Source organism: Pleurodeles waltl, chromosome 8 (genome assembly GCF_031143425.1).
Source record: "Pleurodeles waltl isolate 20211129_DDA chromosome 8, aPleWal1.hap1.20221129, whole genome shotgun sequence".
NCBI classification, from domain to species: Eukaryota; Metazoa; Chordata; class Amphibia; order Caudata; family Salamandridae; genus Pleurodeles; species Pleurodeles waltl.
In genome coordinates, this window is record NC_090447.1 from 353,069,177 (window position 1) to 353,086,681 (window position 17,505).

Sequence of the window (17,505 nt, forward strand, 5' to 3'; positions counted from 1 at the left end):
CATTGACTTCAATGGAGGCCCTTTAAATCTGCAAAGTACTGTACTTTCTAAAAACTTAAAAATTCACAACTCTGGTTGTACAAAAGCCACAAAGTTATTTTTGGTGTCTAAATTAAGAATAAAATCGAATCTATTTTTCTAAATTGGTGTCGCATATCTGTTGTGTCATGTCATTTACTTATCGTCCATGTTGGTAATGTGAAATGCTTTACCCATGTTCTCTAAATAACCTGACTGCTCTTTGCCACACTACTAGGAATGAGCTAGGGTTTGCTGAGAGTGAATCCGAGTTCCACTACTGGGTATTGTGTCACTATTCCATGGTAAAACTACCCAGCCATACCATATAATACCTTCACCTTGCTATAATGTCTATATGGAAAAACAGAGAGATAGAACGTGTTCGCAAAAATTTTGACAGCCATGATACCATCCTGGTGCCTAAAACTAGTATAAAGACTAGTAACATCCAGTGTCATTAGTGAATATAGTGAATACTCATCCTCCCAATTGATGACTTCAATCCTGTTCAAGAAATCCCTGCTGTCCGGTACAAAGGAAGGGAGAGCTTGCACACAAGGTCTCAAAAAGTAATCAACATATTGTGATGTGTTTTTAAGTAGGGAATTGATAGATGAAACAATTGGTCTGCAGGAGGATTTGTGGGATTTTTGTGTACCTTTGGGGAGAGGTATAAGATAGGTATCCTAGGGAATTCGCAATAAAGGAATTGGTATTCCTCCCATTCTATAACGCCTATCTCTGTCCGTTCCAACAATTTGTCATAATAAATGGCATTTGACCTACAAACAGCCTTATAACTTGACAATTCATTACAATTAGAATCATTCAGTTGGCGATACCCCTCTTTCAAACAGAGAGCCCTAGAGAGAATTACCACATTGCCCCCTTTGTCCGATTCTCTTCTTACAATCTCAGCTTCTTTTTACAAGCTTCTAACAGCTTCCGGTTCTGCCTTGGAAAGATTGTCATTGTGCCAGTGTCTCCTGCGAGCTAGATGTTTTTAGATCTTGCACCACCAGGGGTTCAAAAGTGTTGATGGCATCATAATTCATGTTAGGATTAAACCTAGAGTTTACTTTGAAACCACCTGGGCAGTTTAGGTCCAAACCAATACCCATGTCATCCAAACTGAGTAGGGGACACCCTGGGTGAACTTTATCTGTGTCCAATTCAGCTAAACAAAACAAAGTGTCCATGTCCCCTATTGTGAAATTGCTTGTTTTTACCTCACTCCTGACTTTAAGTCCCTCATTGCCTTTCATAGCATGCCATTGGTGCAATTTCAATTTTCTAATGAAGCGGAATAGGCCAATTCTACTAGAGGTAAAATTAAAACCATCTGTGGGGCAAAATGAAAGTCCTACCCTCAGCACTCTAATCTGTGTGTCAGTAACTATTCTATCGGACAGATTGATCACATTTACACCCGTCTGCATCACACCTTGACACCCCGTCAGCACTCCCACAGGGTTTTGTTTGTCTTTTACGTTGTTCTCTTATTGTTTTCCTGACTTTATGCCTTGGCCTCTGGGTCTTCCTAGTCCTCCTCCTCGGTCCTTTTTCCAATTTTGTTGATTGCGCTCTTTTCCCATTAGTCTGAACTCCTCCCATAAATATGAGGGCTTGCTGGTTTTTCCCACTGCTGGTCTTCCTAATTTCTCTACTGACACATCACTTTCACTATATTCACTGGTGCCTCTTCCGGCATACTCATGTTGTTCGTGGGTTGCAGATTACTAGATGTTTGAACGTCTTTCCTTATTGCATCATACTTTTGACTGGACGTAATACTCTTACCATGTCACAGTCTCTTTGATCCCTTAGAAACTTCTTGTTTTTTATCTGTATTTCTGTTTTCAATTTCATACCTCTTTCATTAATTTCCAAAAATAATTTCTCACAGATCTCCTCTCTCCTCCAATAATGCCCCTCGTGCCTTCCATGCATATTTGATCAGGATCCTCGACATTTCCATTGAGCAGTTCGTACTGTTTGCTGTCTATTTTTTAAGCATTTCTGGGATCTTACGCTCACATTTGGGAGCTGTTATTATGCTCAGACCCCTGGGAATATGTCCGCACGCAATATATTTTTCAAACGTTATAGTTGCCACCATTTGGTGATCTCATGCTTCAAAGTTTTTCCAGCTTAAAATATTTTTGTCGCGTTGTCATGTTCTGAACTCTCATATCCTTTTGTTCTCTATGTATATTAATTGCAAACAAGGCATCTGCCTTCCTCCTCCGTGTCATGCATAGTGTTTTTACTAAATATAAACATTCACACCAATATTCAAAAGTTGCCCTTCTCAAGCTGTCGCACTGTAAAAATCATCTAGATGTCCTTATATACATAGGATTCCTCAGCGTACCATCTGCAGTGTTATTATCACAAAATGCCTGTGCACAGTAGTCCTGCTTTCAAAACATCACCATCACAATAGCTGTACATCACACTGGCGCGCAAGGATTAGTCAGAGCAGTCACAGCTCTTGGTTATTCCCAGGCTGAAAGCTCAACGTTCCACAATGTTATCACCGCAACGGGGACACGTACTCACCCCAATCCTGGTAGATTAACCATATCGGGTCCTCTGACCCGACTTCTCCAGCTACCCAGAGTACGGGCTTTCCGCCCACTCGTCACACTTTGCAGGATCTCTGTCTGCAGGCAGTCGCTTTAACTATTAGTATTTTGCATATGGCGGATTCCTTGGACAATATATACATTAAGTATCCTGCACTTGAATAGATAGATAGATAGATAGATAGATAGATAGATAGATAGATAGATAGATAGATAGATAGATAGATAGATAGATAGATAGATAGATAGATAGATAACCTACTGGTGGTCACCAGGTTGCCAGTAGGTAGTTACACTTAGAACCTAATTTCCATGGGAAGAGAGTTTTTTGTTTTGCTATTAACTTTGTCACAGTTTGACAAATCTTCACAAAATGTTCAAATCTAGTTTTTCAGTCACTCAGCTGCTGTGTGGAAAGTTTCTGGGTGATCTGTCAAGTGGGGGCTGTGAAAAGGGAGGGATCCCAAAACACGTTTTTCCATAAAATTTTCCTTAGGGATTTTAGACACAACTACAGCCCAAACCACTGGGTGGAATCACACCAAATTTTGGCAGAAAGCTCAATCTTGGTGCAGAAAGTGTGCATTAGTGTAAATCTGTTCAGTAGTTTTGGAGTTAGTAACGTAAATATTTATTTATATCTAGACACGTGGAGGGTATGAGGATCCGAAAGATCTGAAACTCATTGGTTGCCACCATCTCAACCAGGAAGGGGTGGCAGCCATCTTAGGGCTCAGGATTCAGTCTGAGTCCTAAACAAAACCTAACAAAAAGACACAAGTGGTAAGGGTAGGAATACCCTAACTCCCTAGACCTGGTGGTGGAGTCCCAGATTACCGCAAATTTACAAAAATAAAAAAAAAGTTCAGTCTCCTGTGCTTGTTTTCCTTTAAATACCCCTGATTGGCCATGTACAGGGGGGGACAAAGATTTATCAATGTTTGAGAGAGGGGGCACACAGAACCCCTCTCTGGGCTGTTAACAGCCAGGGCACCCCATCCTCTGGGGCTCAGCCATGTTGTAAAGGGTGAGGGGGCACGTGGCCCCCTCTCCAGGCCAATTCTGGCCCAGGGACCCCACCCCCCCAGGGCTCAGCCTTATTTGAAAAGGGAGAGGGGGCATGCTACCCCCCTCCAGCCTGATTTCAGCCCCATGGACCCGATCTCCCAGGGCCTGACCATAATTGAAAAGGGGGAAGTAAGAACACTTCCTTCCAGGCCAAATTCAGCCCTGGCACCCCATCCCCGAGTGATTAAAGGGGTAGGGGGGCCATGCAGCCCCCCCTCCCTGAGCCATTCATGGCCCTGGGGACCCCATCCCAGAAGGCATGCTCAGGCTGTGTCCCAGGGAGCTCACCCCTTCGGGCACAGCAGTTTGCCTGCCCGCACTGATGCAGGCAGGGAAACCCGTTTGTTCCTGTTTGGTGGAAGCAATTTTAAATCTCCCACCAAGCAGGAGTAAACACCAAGGGGGTCATTTTGACCTTGGCGGACGGCGGAGGCGCTCTCCAAAAGAGCGCCCGCCGGCCCAGAGGAAATGCCCCTGCAACGAGGACGCCGGCTCAGAATTGAGCCGGCGTAGTTGCAGGGGTGCGACGGGTGCAGTTGCACCCGTCGCGTATTTCAGTGTCTGCTTAGCAGACACTGAAATACTTTGCGGGGCCCTCTTACGGGGGCCCCTGCAGTGCCCATGCCATGGGCATGGGCACTGCAGGGGCCCCCAGGGGCCCCGCGGCACCCCCTACCGCCATCCTGTTCCTGGCGGGAGACCCGCCAGGAACAGGATGGCGGTAGGGGGTGTCAGAATCCCCATGGCTGCGGAGCGCGCTCCGCAGCCATGGAGGATTCACAAGGGCAGTGGTAAACCGGCGGGAGACCGCCGGTTTACCCTTTCTGGCCGCGGCTGAACCGCCGCGGTCAGAATGCCCTCGGGAGCACCGCCAGCCTGTTGGCGGTGCTCCCGTGGTCGGTGACCCTGGCGGTCACCGGCCGCCAGGGTCAGAATGACCCCCCAAGTCTACTCCCAGTGGGCAGAAGCTTGGCCACTGGGACCGGACTTTTTTATCTGTTTCCCTGCCTACAGTGAAGTCCATGCAGAGGGGCTGGCCACAGGGCCTGGCCGCAGGGAGGCCGTGCATGGCAGCAGTTGGATTAAAGTATGGTAATGAAATACCTTGGTGAGGTGTGTGTGGTCCGTTAAATACATGTTGAACCTGTCCCTGTACTTTGGTAGATCACAACCAGTCACCCTTACAAACAGAAGGCTTTATAAGGACCTGGGATATGCACTCCTCTCTCCTCTGAGCTGCCAGATGACCAGAGAAGAAGACACCCAGGCTTCCACTATGCAGCGTCTCAGAATTTCACCATGAGCAGATCACCATATAGATTGTCAATGCTCTGGATGTAGAACCCAAAAAGACAAGGCTGCTCGGATTTGCTCATTTTGATTTTATCCTGTATCTGTACGTTCCAGGACTGCTGATCATTGGATTTCCATGTTGCTGGCACATTCCAGTGCACTGTATCTTTGGATTCTGGTTGTTGTCTCACTGTCATCAAAATGGATTACAAATAAATATACCCTGCTCCCTAAATTGACTGAAATGGCATACAGGACCTATCATTTATGAGACATCCTTACTCTGCCAGTCACCCATTAAGCATCATAGATTTCCACGCTTCATAAGTATGGAAGTGCTTGTCTTGTAGTTTTTTCAATTGTAGGGGGTGTGAATCTACCAAATTTTCTGCAGCTGGCAATCACCCGCTCATCTGTTTGTATCCTACTCATCAGTCTGTTCACAGATTTGATCATTGTTTTCGGCCCATAATTTGCCACCTGAGCTGATCCCCAGCAGCGACAACATATCCAGGCTCTTTGGGACCGAAACCAAACTACGAAAACAGGCGTGCACATAAAGAACGGGAAACCACTCAGGATTGCTCTTGCATGTAATACTGTTTGCTCATGATTCCTAAGAAGTATTCCACCCGTTGCCAGGATGAACAAATAAAAGAAGACCTGGTTTTCCTAATTGTGTGACATCAACACGAGAGATCATACTTCCCTGGTTCAGTGTGCAAAATGTATAGAAAGAAAAAAAGTGTCTTTAAACATCATGTGATTCCAATACCTCTATATGATTTGTTGGGTCCAGGAAACCCTACTTACAAATCTTACTCTTCCCCACTAGAACAACCCACACTCCGCAGGCTACTTGCCATCGTCTGCAGTTCAAGTGCACCTTAAGCTTCTGACACAACATGACATCAGCAATCAGAACTACATTGGGATCCTCTGCTGTGTGAAATAGCTAGGAAAAACACATACATTCATTAAGAGAACACAAATATCATTGGTGTTTGAGGTAGCGCGCAGGGGAACCTGATCCCTTATTGAGTAAATACCCTGAAGTGTCCTACACCTACTAATGGACAGAAAACAATCAGTAGTGAGGTGACACAGAAATGTATGCGCTGGTGTGAGCTCTATCCCACCTAAGCACCCTGAGAGTATGCCTGAAAAGGGCATGCCTGGAGTCAGTGGCTCTGACACGTGAGGCATGCTGAATGTCTGAAGCAGGACCTACCCTTGTACGGTGGACATGGGTCACACCTGATGACCTATCTCATCCACCCTGGTTGGAATTCCTCACTTGTTGTATAACCTATAATCACCGGGTCGGCATTCTTCTGATTCCTCTCTATTGCCTGCTACTCATACAAGGGCGTAGCTCCAGGTTGTGCGTTTGGGGTGGTACACACTCCCTAAAAAAAATATTATTTTGTAAATAGTTGGAAACAAATGCTTTCAGTCAGCTAATATGAATTGTCTGCTGTGTTTCAACTGGGAGTTTTACATGTCCACACTGACAAAAACAAACCCACACTCTATGTTCTGAAGGCCTTATCAATGTTGATTAGTTTAAAAATTATTGCATTTTAAGTATCCCTATCAATACTCAATTCTCTCTCTTTTCACTGCCCCTTAAGTCCCTCTCATGTCCTGCTTGTCATATAGTGTGTTTAACAGAATGTCCCAGCATGATTGTTAGGAAATCTGAAGCTCACACTCCCTAATCATACTGACCAAGCTACACCCCTCACCACTGATCAAGGCAGAGTAATTGGACATGGTTGTGCGAGGAATCTGCCTGTTAGTGGCTGGGATCTAGAGTAGTGCCAGTCTGTACATCCCTGGAGTCGCAGAGGCTGTGGTCTACCAAAGCAGGTATCATTAACCTGCCCCCAAGAAGGAAGATCTTTGATCTCGCCTTAGTCCATGCCAAGAACTCATCATAACATCTGCAGAAATCAATGGAGAACAACTTGTGCAAATGGATTTTGCAGCGTTTTATGAACATGGTATCCACAACCATAGATTTTGTGTACACAATTCCTCTAAATACGACTCTGAGAAAATTACACATGCAAAGCTCCAGAATGATCAGTATTTCTGAACAATCTCATAATGGATGTGGGGGGCTACACTGGGTCAAAAATAGAGCTTTAGTTTGCTCTGAGCTCAGAAAGATGCTGTTAGAAGTAGAGAAAGTAACAAATCCTCTAGAAAGGAGTTTCTCTCTGTATGTCCCTTAAATTTGAAATTGCTTTTAACAATAAGGTATGCAACATGCCATATGCTGAAAGGCAGTGCTTCATTTCTAAAAGAAATAATTAACTAACTAATTAAATACATAAATAAATAAATACATACATACCTAACTACCTACTTTCAGGGTATTTCTCAGGAACCCTCCACCTGCACTACCAAATCCCGAGGTTTCCAATTGCCAAGGATCTCTAGTATCTATTACACCTCCTGCCTCTTCCTTCTATAAGGCTCCAGATCCTTTCTCTTTATTTCACTCTTACAGGTTCCTTTACAACAATTCTCAATTTGTCACCGTTTTCTTATCTTTCTCTTTCTCTTCCTTTCTCCTTTTTCTGAATTTCTCCCTCATAGTCTGGGTCAAAGTCTGATGAAAAATAGGGAAACGTCTCCAAAAATGCATTCCTGTGCCCGCCACCTGCGAACACCAGCACAAAATAAGCACTGCTTAAAGGCTAGCTACCACCTTACATCAATTTAGTTGCCCACTTAAAGTGGAAGAGTGTGAACCCTAGATGTTGGATACATGCAACTGCATCTTTTCTATAAAAATACCATAATCTTATCATCATTTCTGGCTATCTTTTCGAATGATTGCTTGTGAAAAAAACATAAACCTGCTGCATTTCGAGGTTCCTGCATTCCTGCATTTTATGGCTCCTCTGCCCCCCCCCATGTAATGTAAGGAAAAGCAATAGGCTATGGCTAAGGCTGAGGTTTTTGGAGAAGTTTACAGAAGCATATGGTTGACAGAGCTTGTAATTACATTCTACTACTGTGGGCAGTGATAGACTCTGGGGACCCCTACCCGGCTCACCTTGGATTCCAGCTTTGTTCCCTCTGCCAGATGCCTCAGTGCTACATCAAATCCACTGATTTCGTCCCACTGTTGGCGTCCCGCTTCTCTGCTGCCTTTGTCTCCTTCTCCCTCTACCATGAACCACCCCTTCCCCCCCACCTGGACTCACTCAGAAGCTTTCAGGCCAGGCAACTGTGCTGTGAGGGGGCCCCAGGAGCTCAGGCCTCCCTCCCGCACCACAGGGGCTGCAGTGGACTTTGTTACACCACTGCCATGACCCTTTAGATCTCCATTGGCCTTGGGCTAGACAGTCCCACCTCGCACGACAGTGAAGGGGTGGTGCAGCCCGCGAGGGTAGGAGGGGTTAATCAAATAAAAAATAAGGCAGTCGCCGCTTGAAGAACCGCACTGCTCCTCACCTCTTCCTGCAGGCACAGGCTCCCAGCCTGCCCTGCACCAATCCTGACGCTCAGAGCAGCGTCAGGATAGGCTGTCAGGGCACCAGGGCACTCCCAGCAAGACTGGGAGCCTGTGCAGGCTCTCTCCAGCCCAGCAACTGTGTTGCTGGGCTGGAGAGAGCCCTGTGCGCATGTGTGTTTGGCCGGCCCAAGACGGCTGGCCAAACATAAATGCGCTCTGATGGGGGGTGCTGAGCACTCCCCCTCATTGCTCGTCACCCTGTGGCCCTGCCCCTTTTCCCCAAAAATGATAATAAACTAGGTTTATTATCATTTTTGTAGAAAAGTTTTGCAGCTGCCGCTGCTGGCAGAGAACAGCACTCCTCTGTCCTTATGGAAGAACCGCCCCTGGGGCTACAGCCCTTCATTGCCTTGTTGTAGCACTTCACTCACCTACTTTCCCCTCCATGGACATTATGGAACCTTAACATCCTATTAGCAATTGTGTGATCAGCATTGGAACAAATACCTCAGCTTTTCCTTTTGATTTCTTTTTATAGGCTCATTCTGTTTGTTTAATTGGTGTAATACACAGCGATTAGTGCCCTCTGCGTTAGGATACTGAGTATAATGTCCCTGCAGAAGCTAACTCTGGGTATTGGAAGACCTGCATGTGGCTGAGCAGGAGGTAAGTTCATCAAGAGTTGAAATTGTTCCAAGCCAGGCTGTAAAACTGGGATATAGGAACATGTGCAACAAGGGGGCTGTGTCTTTGATTTTTTTTAAAATCAAGATGAAAGTAGAATCTTGCTTTAGCTCCTAGATTGTTACCATGTTATTGCAGGCTGTCCCTCAGCTTTGAGTTAATGAACGCAATTCTATCCTTAACAAGCAGTGTGGAATCAATAAACTTTGGCCCTAGGTTATGTTGCTTTTTTCCCCTTCGAAACCCTCTCAACCTGACCCATCCTATCTCTTTCACCCTACCACACGGTTGTCTCTTCCTTATGGGAAAGTAAGTCAGCAGCCTTGGTGCTTAATTGGTAAAAGAACAATGAGTATTGGTACCCAAAGTTCTGCTCAAAAGCCTAAAGCCAGTGAAATTAAATATTGTCGCACCCAGTACTAAGGTTACATGGCCTTGAATCCACCTCATGCTTTTTTGATCCATTACCAGACACTCCCTGCCCCGTCATCCCCCTCTTGCAGGTTCTTGCTTTCTCCCTTTGTGACACCTTTTCAGTTTTCCTCTGCCTTTCTGCTTTGTCTGTTTTCCCTGTCTTCCTTTTGTAAATGTGTGATGCAGAAAAGTACGTGCAAAGCCCCAAAACTGAGTGCCAGTGGTCCCCACCAGCAACCACCTGCTGAATTTAAGTACTAGCACCAGCTATTGCTGGCTCAAAAATACAACAATAGTTTAAAGGAATTACTATATTTAAGCGTGTGATATTTGCCCCACAGGTACATTTTTGTTTGTCTGGTGCACTGATTGCGCTTACACTGCCTGCATGTTAATTGATCGTCTGCTTCATGAATAACAGAGACCATCTGAATATTCTTTTTGTCTTCTCTCCCTTCATCCATCCTTTCTATTTAGGTTGTTGGCAATGCTCATGCTTAAGCTGTTCATCTTTAAGAGAGAATTAATACATTTTAAAGTGTGAGCAAGATAACTAAAATATGAGTGCCAGGTGAATTTATAAATTGTGGTGTTGCCTTTACCCTGAATCTTCCTTTTTTTGGTCTGTCTCCTTTGGGAGTTTATTGCATTATGCTTCTTAATTTTGGATGTGACTTCCTGTGTACTTTTTGTTTCATTTGTTGGCTTATGACCTACGTTTGGATGGCAGTGGGTGCAAAAATGTCTCCCTGATGCGATAGCTGTGAACTGGGTGTGATGCTGGTCCTGATGTTTGGTCTGCTCTTCGCTGCTACCTCCTGGGTTTGAGGCTGGGTTTTGGGTTGCTCTCCTTGACATTGCTAGAGACCTTGTAGGAAGTTGGCTCTGTATATACTATCTCAAAGTGAGAGATAGTGTGCACAGAGTCCAAGAGTTCCCCTTAGAGGCTGATATTGGCAAAATTAGATAATACTAATGCTCTATTTTGTGGTAGCGTGGTCGAGCAGTAGGCTTATCGTAGGGTAGTGTTAAGCATTTGTTGTAAACACACAGGCAAAACATGAGGAACACACACTCAAAGACTTAACTCCAGGCCAATAGTTTTTATATAGAAAAATATATTTTCTTAATTTATGTTAGAACCACAAGATTCAAGATTTGAGGTAAGTACATAAAATGCAAGGTACTTCACACAGGTAAGTATAGAACGTTGATTCAAAGCAGTAGTACACACAGTTTTAGTTGAAATGGCAATAAGCTATTTTAAAAGTGGACACTGCAAAAATCAACAGTTCCTGGGGAGGTAAGTTTGGTTAGTTTTCTCAGGTAAGTAAATCACTTACACGGTCAGTCTCCTGGGCATAGGCAGCCCACCGTTGGGGGTTCAAGGCAACCCCAAAGTCACCACACCAGCAACACAGGGCCGGTCAGGTGCAGAGGTCAAAGGAGGGCCCAAAACACATAGGTGCCTATGGAGGACATGGATGCTCTGGTTCCAGTCTGCTGGCAGGTAAGTACCTGCGTCCTCACGGAGCAGACCAGGGGTTTTGTAGAGCACTGGGGGGACACAAACAGGCACACAAAACACACCCTCAGCGGCACAGAGGCGACTGGGTGCAGTGTGCAAAGTAGGCGTCGGGTTTTCTATTGAAAGCAATGGAGGGACCCAGGGGTCACTTAGGCGATGCAGGCAGGGCACGGGGGGCTTCTCGGGTGAGCCACTGACTGGGCTAGGGTGAGGACCCCCTGCTGGTCACTCCTGCACTGGAAGGTGTTTCCTCTTGGCCCTGGGGACTGCGGGTGCAGTACTTGGTCCAGCTGCCGGGTTACTTGTTACCAGGCAGTCGCTGTCAGGAGGAGCCTCTGGATCCTCTCTGCAGGCGTCACTGTGGGGATCCAAGGGGGACTACTCAGAGTACTCACATCGTCGTAGTCGCCTGGGAGACCCCTCTTCGGTGTTGGTTCTCCTGAACTCGAGGCGGGGGCGTCGGGTGCAGAGTGAGAAGTCTCACGCTTCCGGCAGGAAGAGAGACTTCTTAAAAAGTTGCTTTGAAGAGGCAACGCTGTTGCAGTTTTTGAACAGTGCCGCTGTTCTCGAGAGTTTCTTGGTCCTTCAGGTTCAGGGCAGTCCTCTGAGTCCTCAGAGGTTGCTGGTCCATGTCGGATGCGTTGCTGTGCAGGTTCTTTGAGTCTGGAGACAGGCCGGTAGGGCTGGGGCCAAGTCAGTTATCGTCTCCGTCGTCTCTGCAGGGCTTTCAGATCAGCAGTCCTTCTTCTTGTTGAAGGTTGCAGGAATCTGAGTTCCTGTGTTCACGGTCGCCCCTAAATACTACATTTAGGGGTGTGTTTAGGTCAGGGGGGCAGTAGCCAATGGCTACTGTCCTGGAGGGTGGCTACACCCTCTTTGTGCCTCCTCCCTGGGGGGAGGGGGCACATCCCTATTCCTATTGGGGAATCCTCCAATCTCTAGATGGAGGATTTCTAAAGGCAGGAGTCACCTCAGCTCAGGGTACCATAGGGGATGTCCTGACTGGTGGGTGGCTCCTCCTTGTTTTCCTCATTATCTCCTCCAGCCTTCCCGCCAAAAGTGGGGGCAGGGGCCGGAGGGGCAGGCATCTCCACTAGCTGGGATGCCCTGGGGTGCTGTAACAAAAGGTATGAGCCTTTCAGGCTCACTGCCAGGTGTTACAGTTCCTGCAGTGGGAGGTTAGAAGCACCTCCACCCAGTACAGGCTTTGTTCCTGGTCACAGAGTGACAAAGGCACTCACCCCATGTGGCCAGAAACTCATCTGGTTGTGGCAGGCTGGCAGAAACTGGTCAGTCTAGCACTAGGAGTCAGACTGGCATTCAGGGGGCATCTCTAAGATGCCCTCTGGGTGTATTTTACAATAAATCCCTCACTGGCATCAGTGTGCGTTTCTTGTGCTGAGAAGTTTGATACCAAACTTCCCAGATTTCAGTGTAGCCGTTATGGAACTGTGGAGTTGGTATTTGACAAACTCCCAGACAATATACTCTTTATGGCTACCCTGTACTTATAATGTCTAAGGTTTTGCTTAGATACTGTAGGGGCATAGTGCTCAAGCACTTATGCCCTCACCTGTGGTATAGTGCACCCTGCCTTAGGGTTGTAAGGCCTGCTAGAGGGGTGACTTACCTATACCACGGGCAATGAGAGGTGGGCATGGCACTCTGAGGGGAGTGCCATGTCGACTTAGTCATTTTCTCCCCACCAGCACACACAAGCTGTGAGGCAGTGTGCATGTGCTGAGTAAGGGGTCCCCAGGGTGGCATAAGACATGCTGCAGCCCTTAGAAACCTTCCCTGGCAACAGGGCCCTTGGTACCAGGGGTACCACTGACACCCTTGTCAGCCAGGGCTGTGCCAATTGTGTGAACTAAGGTACCGTTTAGGGAAAGAACACTGGTGCTGGGGCCTGGTTAGCAGGGTCCCAACACACTTTCAATCATAACTGGCATCAACAAAAGGCAAAAAGTCAGGGGGTAGCCATGCCAAGGAAGGAATTTCCTTACATAGCTCCATCGAAGGATATGGACTTTCTGGGTGTATGCCCTCCCTCATGTGTTACCTGCTGGGATTGGGGCTGAGGCATACCTGTGGACTGGACTTGGGCTTTCCCCCGTACTCGTTGATGGCCTAGGGATATCCAGGATGTTTTCTTATGTCCCCGTCCCTTCGCCTGGTGGGTGCACCATTCTTCCTGCATGCTTTTTGAGGGGCTATGTCATACTGTTACGTTGATGTTCTGTACTTCCTCAGCTCCATTCTGGCTGCCCTGTTCATTGAGCTTGCTCAGAAGGGTTGCGTTTTCAGCATGTGGCTGCTGAGAGGTCAAGACGTTTTACAGCTGCGTATTAACCTTCATCTAGGATGGCATTGGGTTCTCTTACATTTACCAATTCCGACTATGGGGGTCATTATGACCCTGGTGGTCACTAGAGCACCAGGTCACAGTGGCGCGTGGTGGTCCGACCGCCACATTATGACTGTGGCAGAAACGTCACAGTCCAACCGCCGACACCGCGAGGCTGCCGCTCGCCTGCAGCCTGGTGGTCCCAGCAGTTGTAATCTGCCAGTACAGTGCTGCAAGCAATGCTGCCCTTGGGATTATGAGTCCCTATCCACCAGCCTGTCCGTGGTGGTAAACACCACCATGGAAAGGCTGGCAGAATGGGGGACTCGGGGAGCACCTGGGGACCAATGCACTGCCCATGCACTTGGTGGGGCAGTGCAGGGGCCCCCATGCACAGCCCCATCACGCATTCCACTGCCCACAAGATTGGCTAGTCGGGCTGCAAAACTCCAAAATTATCAATTCAAAATTTAGCATGTGTCTGGAAGAATGAATGTTGAAGCTGACCGTATGTCTAGGTTGCCATTATCTTTTTTGAGTGCAAATCAATTGAGGAGGAAAAGGAAGTGACTGTCAACCTTAATAACATGTAAAGACGCACTTTAATATAAAAAATTATTTAGATTATACGAGTCAAAAATGAAGTCCATATATATTGCCCATTTCAAATTTTCACAAGGACGTTTATTCTAGATGACTAGTTATGATCCAAGTTATATTTGCGTCTGCAATCTCCAAAAATAAATGAAATGCTTTTCCAAATAAATTCACATATCCAATCTTCAAAAGCAATTCTTAAGTTCCACTCGCTTGTCCTTGTCAACACGTGTTTCATCCAGGGAGTACCCCAGGACTTCCTCAGGACCTCCTATAACAATATTCCCATAAATAACACATCAATATATATTCTATGTATTATACTCATAATCCCACCCTTATTGGTGAACACAAACATACATGCCTTAAGGTGGAAACCGTGCTCAAATAAGTTATAAATCTGTAAAGCTTAAAAATAGCCAAGCTTGTTGCAATATATCCCTTAATACATACAATAATCAAAGTATATTTTGCACTCAACATCTAGACCCTTAATTATGTGTAAAGTGACAATATTCTGAATTAAATCAATATTGAAAAAAGTGCAAGATGCAAGCTAAAAAAAAACACATGCTCGCAAAAATAATAAAGTATTCCTTCACCAAAGTGCTATACGTCTTGTGTAAACACAACATGCCACCATATGTCTAAACCATAAGTGTTCCCCTAGTAAGTAACAAAAAAATCTATACCTGATAATTCAGGACATTATTTTTAAATTTATTTTCAAAAGCCAAAACTCATATCAGTTAGTCTGTTCAAACAAATCACGGCTCCTCTGTTCAATCTCATTACGGTGTCTCACGCGTATTGCAACCGATGTATCCTACAATCAATATCAATGAGAAACCTCTAGTAAGCTACCATAGATACACAGCATGAAAGACAGAACAGCCATTACTCTGCTCCATTTCTTACCCATCTGGTCTCTTTATATTCACCTTGTGCCCAATAGCTATAATTTTGCGAGTACGCCGGAAACCACTATCAAAGGGGCAAAGAATTCCTCTGCGCCCTATTTAAAGCCGCGGTATAGTAATAATAATGGAAAAGGGACTAAGGGCTATCGTGCCCAAATGAAACATGGGAGAAATGGAAGACAGACTTCCCTAAATCTACCTAGGACTGCCTCCCGTCTTTACACCGGCAAGTCATTTTAGCAAACTGCTTACACAATACTAAACCGATCTCGTAAACAAAATGTATTTTTACATGAAAATGTTAACCTTAAATTAACGAACATTACAGGGTAAATTAAATGACTAATAACTTAGGGGGTCATTTTGACCCTGGCGGTCCGAGACCGCCAGGGCTAAAATGACGGAAGCACCGCCAACAGGCTGGCGGTGCTTCCTGCCCTATTACGACCGTGGCGGAAGCGCCGCGGTCGCACCGCCGGGGCCGGCGGTATACCGCCACTTTAGCCCCGGCGGTGATAATCCGCCTGGGCAGCGCTGCTTGCAGCGCTGCCCAGGGGATTACGAGTCCCCGACCGCCAGCCTTTTTCTGGCGGTATGAACCGCCAGGAAAAGGCTGGCGGTACGGGGAGTCATGGGGCCCCTGGGGGCCCCTGCACTGCCCATGCCACTGGCATGGGCAGTGCAGGGGCCCCCTAAAAGGGCCCGATGCGGCTTTTCACTGTCTGCCACGCAGACAGTCAAAAGCGCAACGGTTGCAACTGCACCCGTCACACGGCCGCAACACCGCCGGCTCCATTTGGAGCCGGCTCCCATGTTGCGGCCCCCATCCCCTCTGGGCTGGCGGGCGGAAACTTGGTTTCCGCCCGCCGGCCCAGCGGGGATGTCCAAATGGGCACCGCGGGAGTGCGGCTGCATTGGCGGCCGCCCGGCAGTTACAGCTTGGCGGGCGGCGGTAGCCGCCCGCCAAAGTTGTAATGAGGCCCTTAGTTATAAAGTATACGTAAAACCAGAATAAAGCCCTGATATATTCTAAATCTTTGACGCCTGTCTTGATCATATTAAACAAAAATATTTTTAAAAGAACAAAGATGATATAGATTCAAGATCTTAATCACAATCACATATTAAAGTATAACGCTGTTAATAGTGGGTGCCTGACATGTTCGCATATATGTATTGACATCACTTTTACCATACCTAACAAACAAAACTGTACCTGATATCAAATTACCATCTGTAGGTCACATCTTAAATAAAAGTTCCCAAATATTTCACAAAAACACATTCTACAAAAAACAATATTCCTAGGTAACTACTCCAGTACCTCCAGTTTTCTTATATAAATAACCCCTAATTGTCACCAAGGAAATATTCCATCTCATAATCCGAGTTTAGACCTCGCTCAACAGCTCCTAATCATATGATCCATGTAGATTCATTCCTCCTTAAAGCCAGTTCCCTATTACCACCTCATGGATTTGATTCATAGTAGTCGAAACCAAAAAAACTAAATTATTTATGAATTCCCTGTGCATCACATACCTTCATATGAGAGGCTATGGGATACCGTTCATCTTCCTGCCTTATCACTCTCCAGTGTTCGGATATCCTAACTCTAAGTTGGCGTATCGTACTGCCCACATAGATTTTATCACATTTGCAAATAAACTATATACCACATAGTTAGTGTTACAACCTATATGTGATTGTATATCATATTTATTTCCACCAATACCACAGAACTCTTTTTTAGCTTGCCATGCCCACCTACACATTGCACATGAGCCGCATTTGTAAAAACCAAGATTATGTATACTGAGCCAACTTGATTTAGTAGTATCAGACAAGTAAGGGGGCGGACAGGCCAAGGGAACCCACTCTCCACGAGGCCCTCTCCTCCATCATGGGAGCATACCACCACTCCCAGGAGACGATGGCGATGGTCCTGGACAAGTTGCAGGACACCCTGCGCCTGCAGGAGGAACAGTATTTGGGGTTCAGGGAGGAGCTCTGGACCATCAGCTCCGCCCTGGGCACCATCGTAGGGGTGCTGAAGGACATACAGCAGACCTTGAGGGACACCGTGGCACTCCAAGGGGCCCCTAACACTAGCCAGGACGATGAACTGCCCACCACCTCCGCCGGCACTAGTGGACAGGATGCCCCGCCACAGGACCACCACACCAGCACCCCAGCCCCTGCAGACGGACAACCACCACGCAAGCGGTCCCTGAGATCCAGGAACAGTACAGAGCAAGATGGCAAGACCCCCGCCAGGAAATGAGACCACCCTCTTTGTCCTCCCACTGTCCCACTTTGTTACCCTGTCCATACTTAAACTGCCCCAGCTCCACTTCCTATGCCCATATGGGCAGTGCACCTGTGAGACTAATAGACTGGACATGGACATTCCTCCGCCATCACCCATCCTCATTTTACAACCCCCTCCAATTTCTGAGCACTTCAATAAACACCCTTGAAACACAAAACAATCTGGAGTCAGTCTGTGATTTAGTAAATATGTATTATCAATGACAGTGTCATAATGCGTTTCCTATTGTAAAGCTAACATA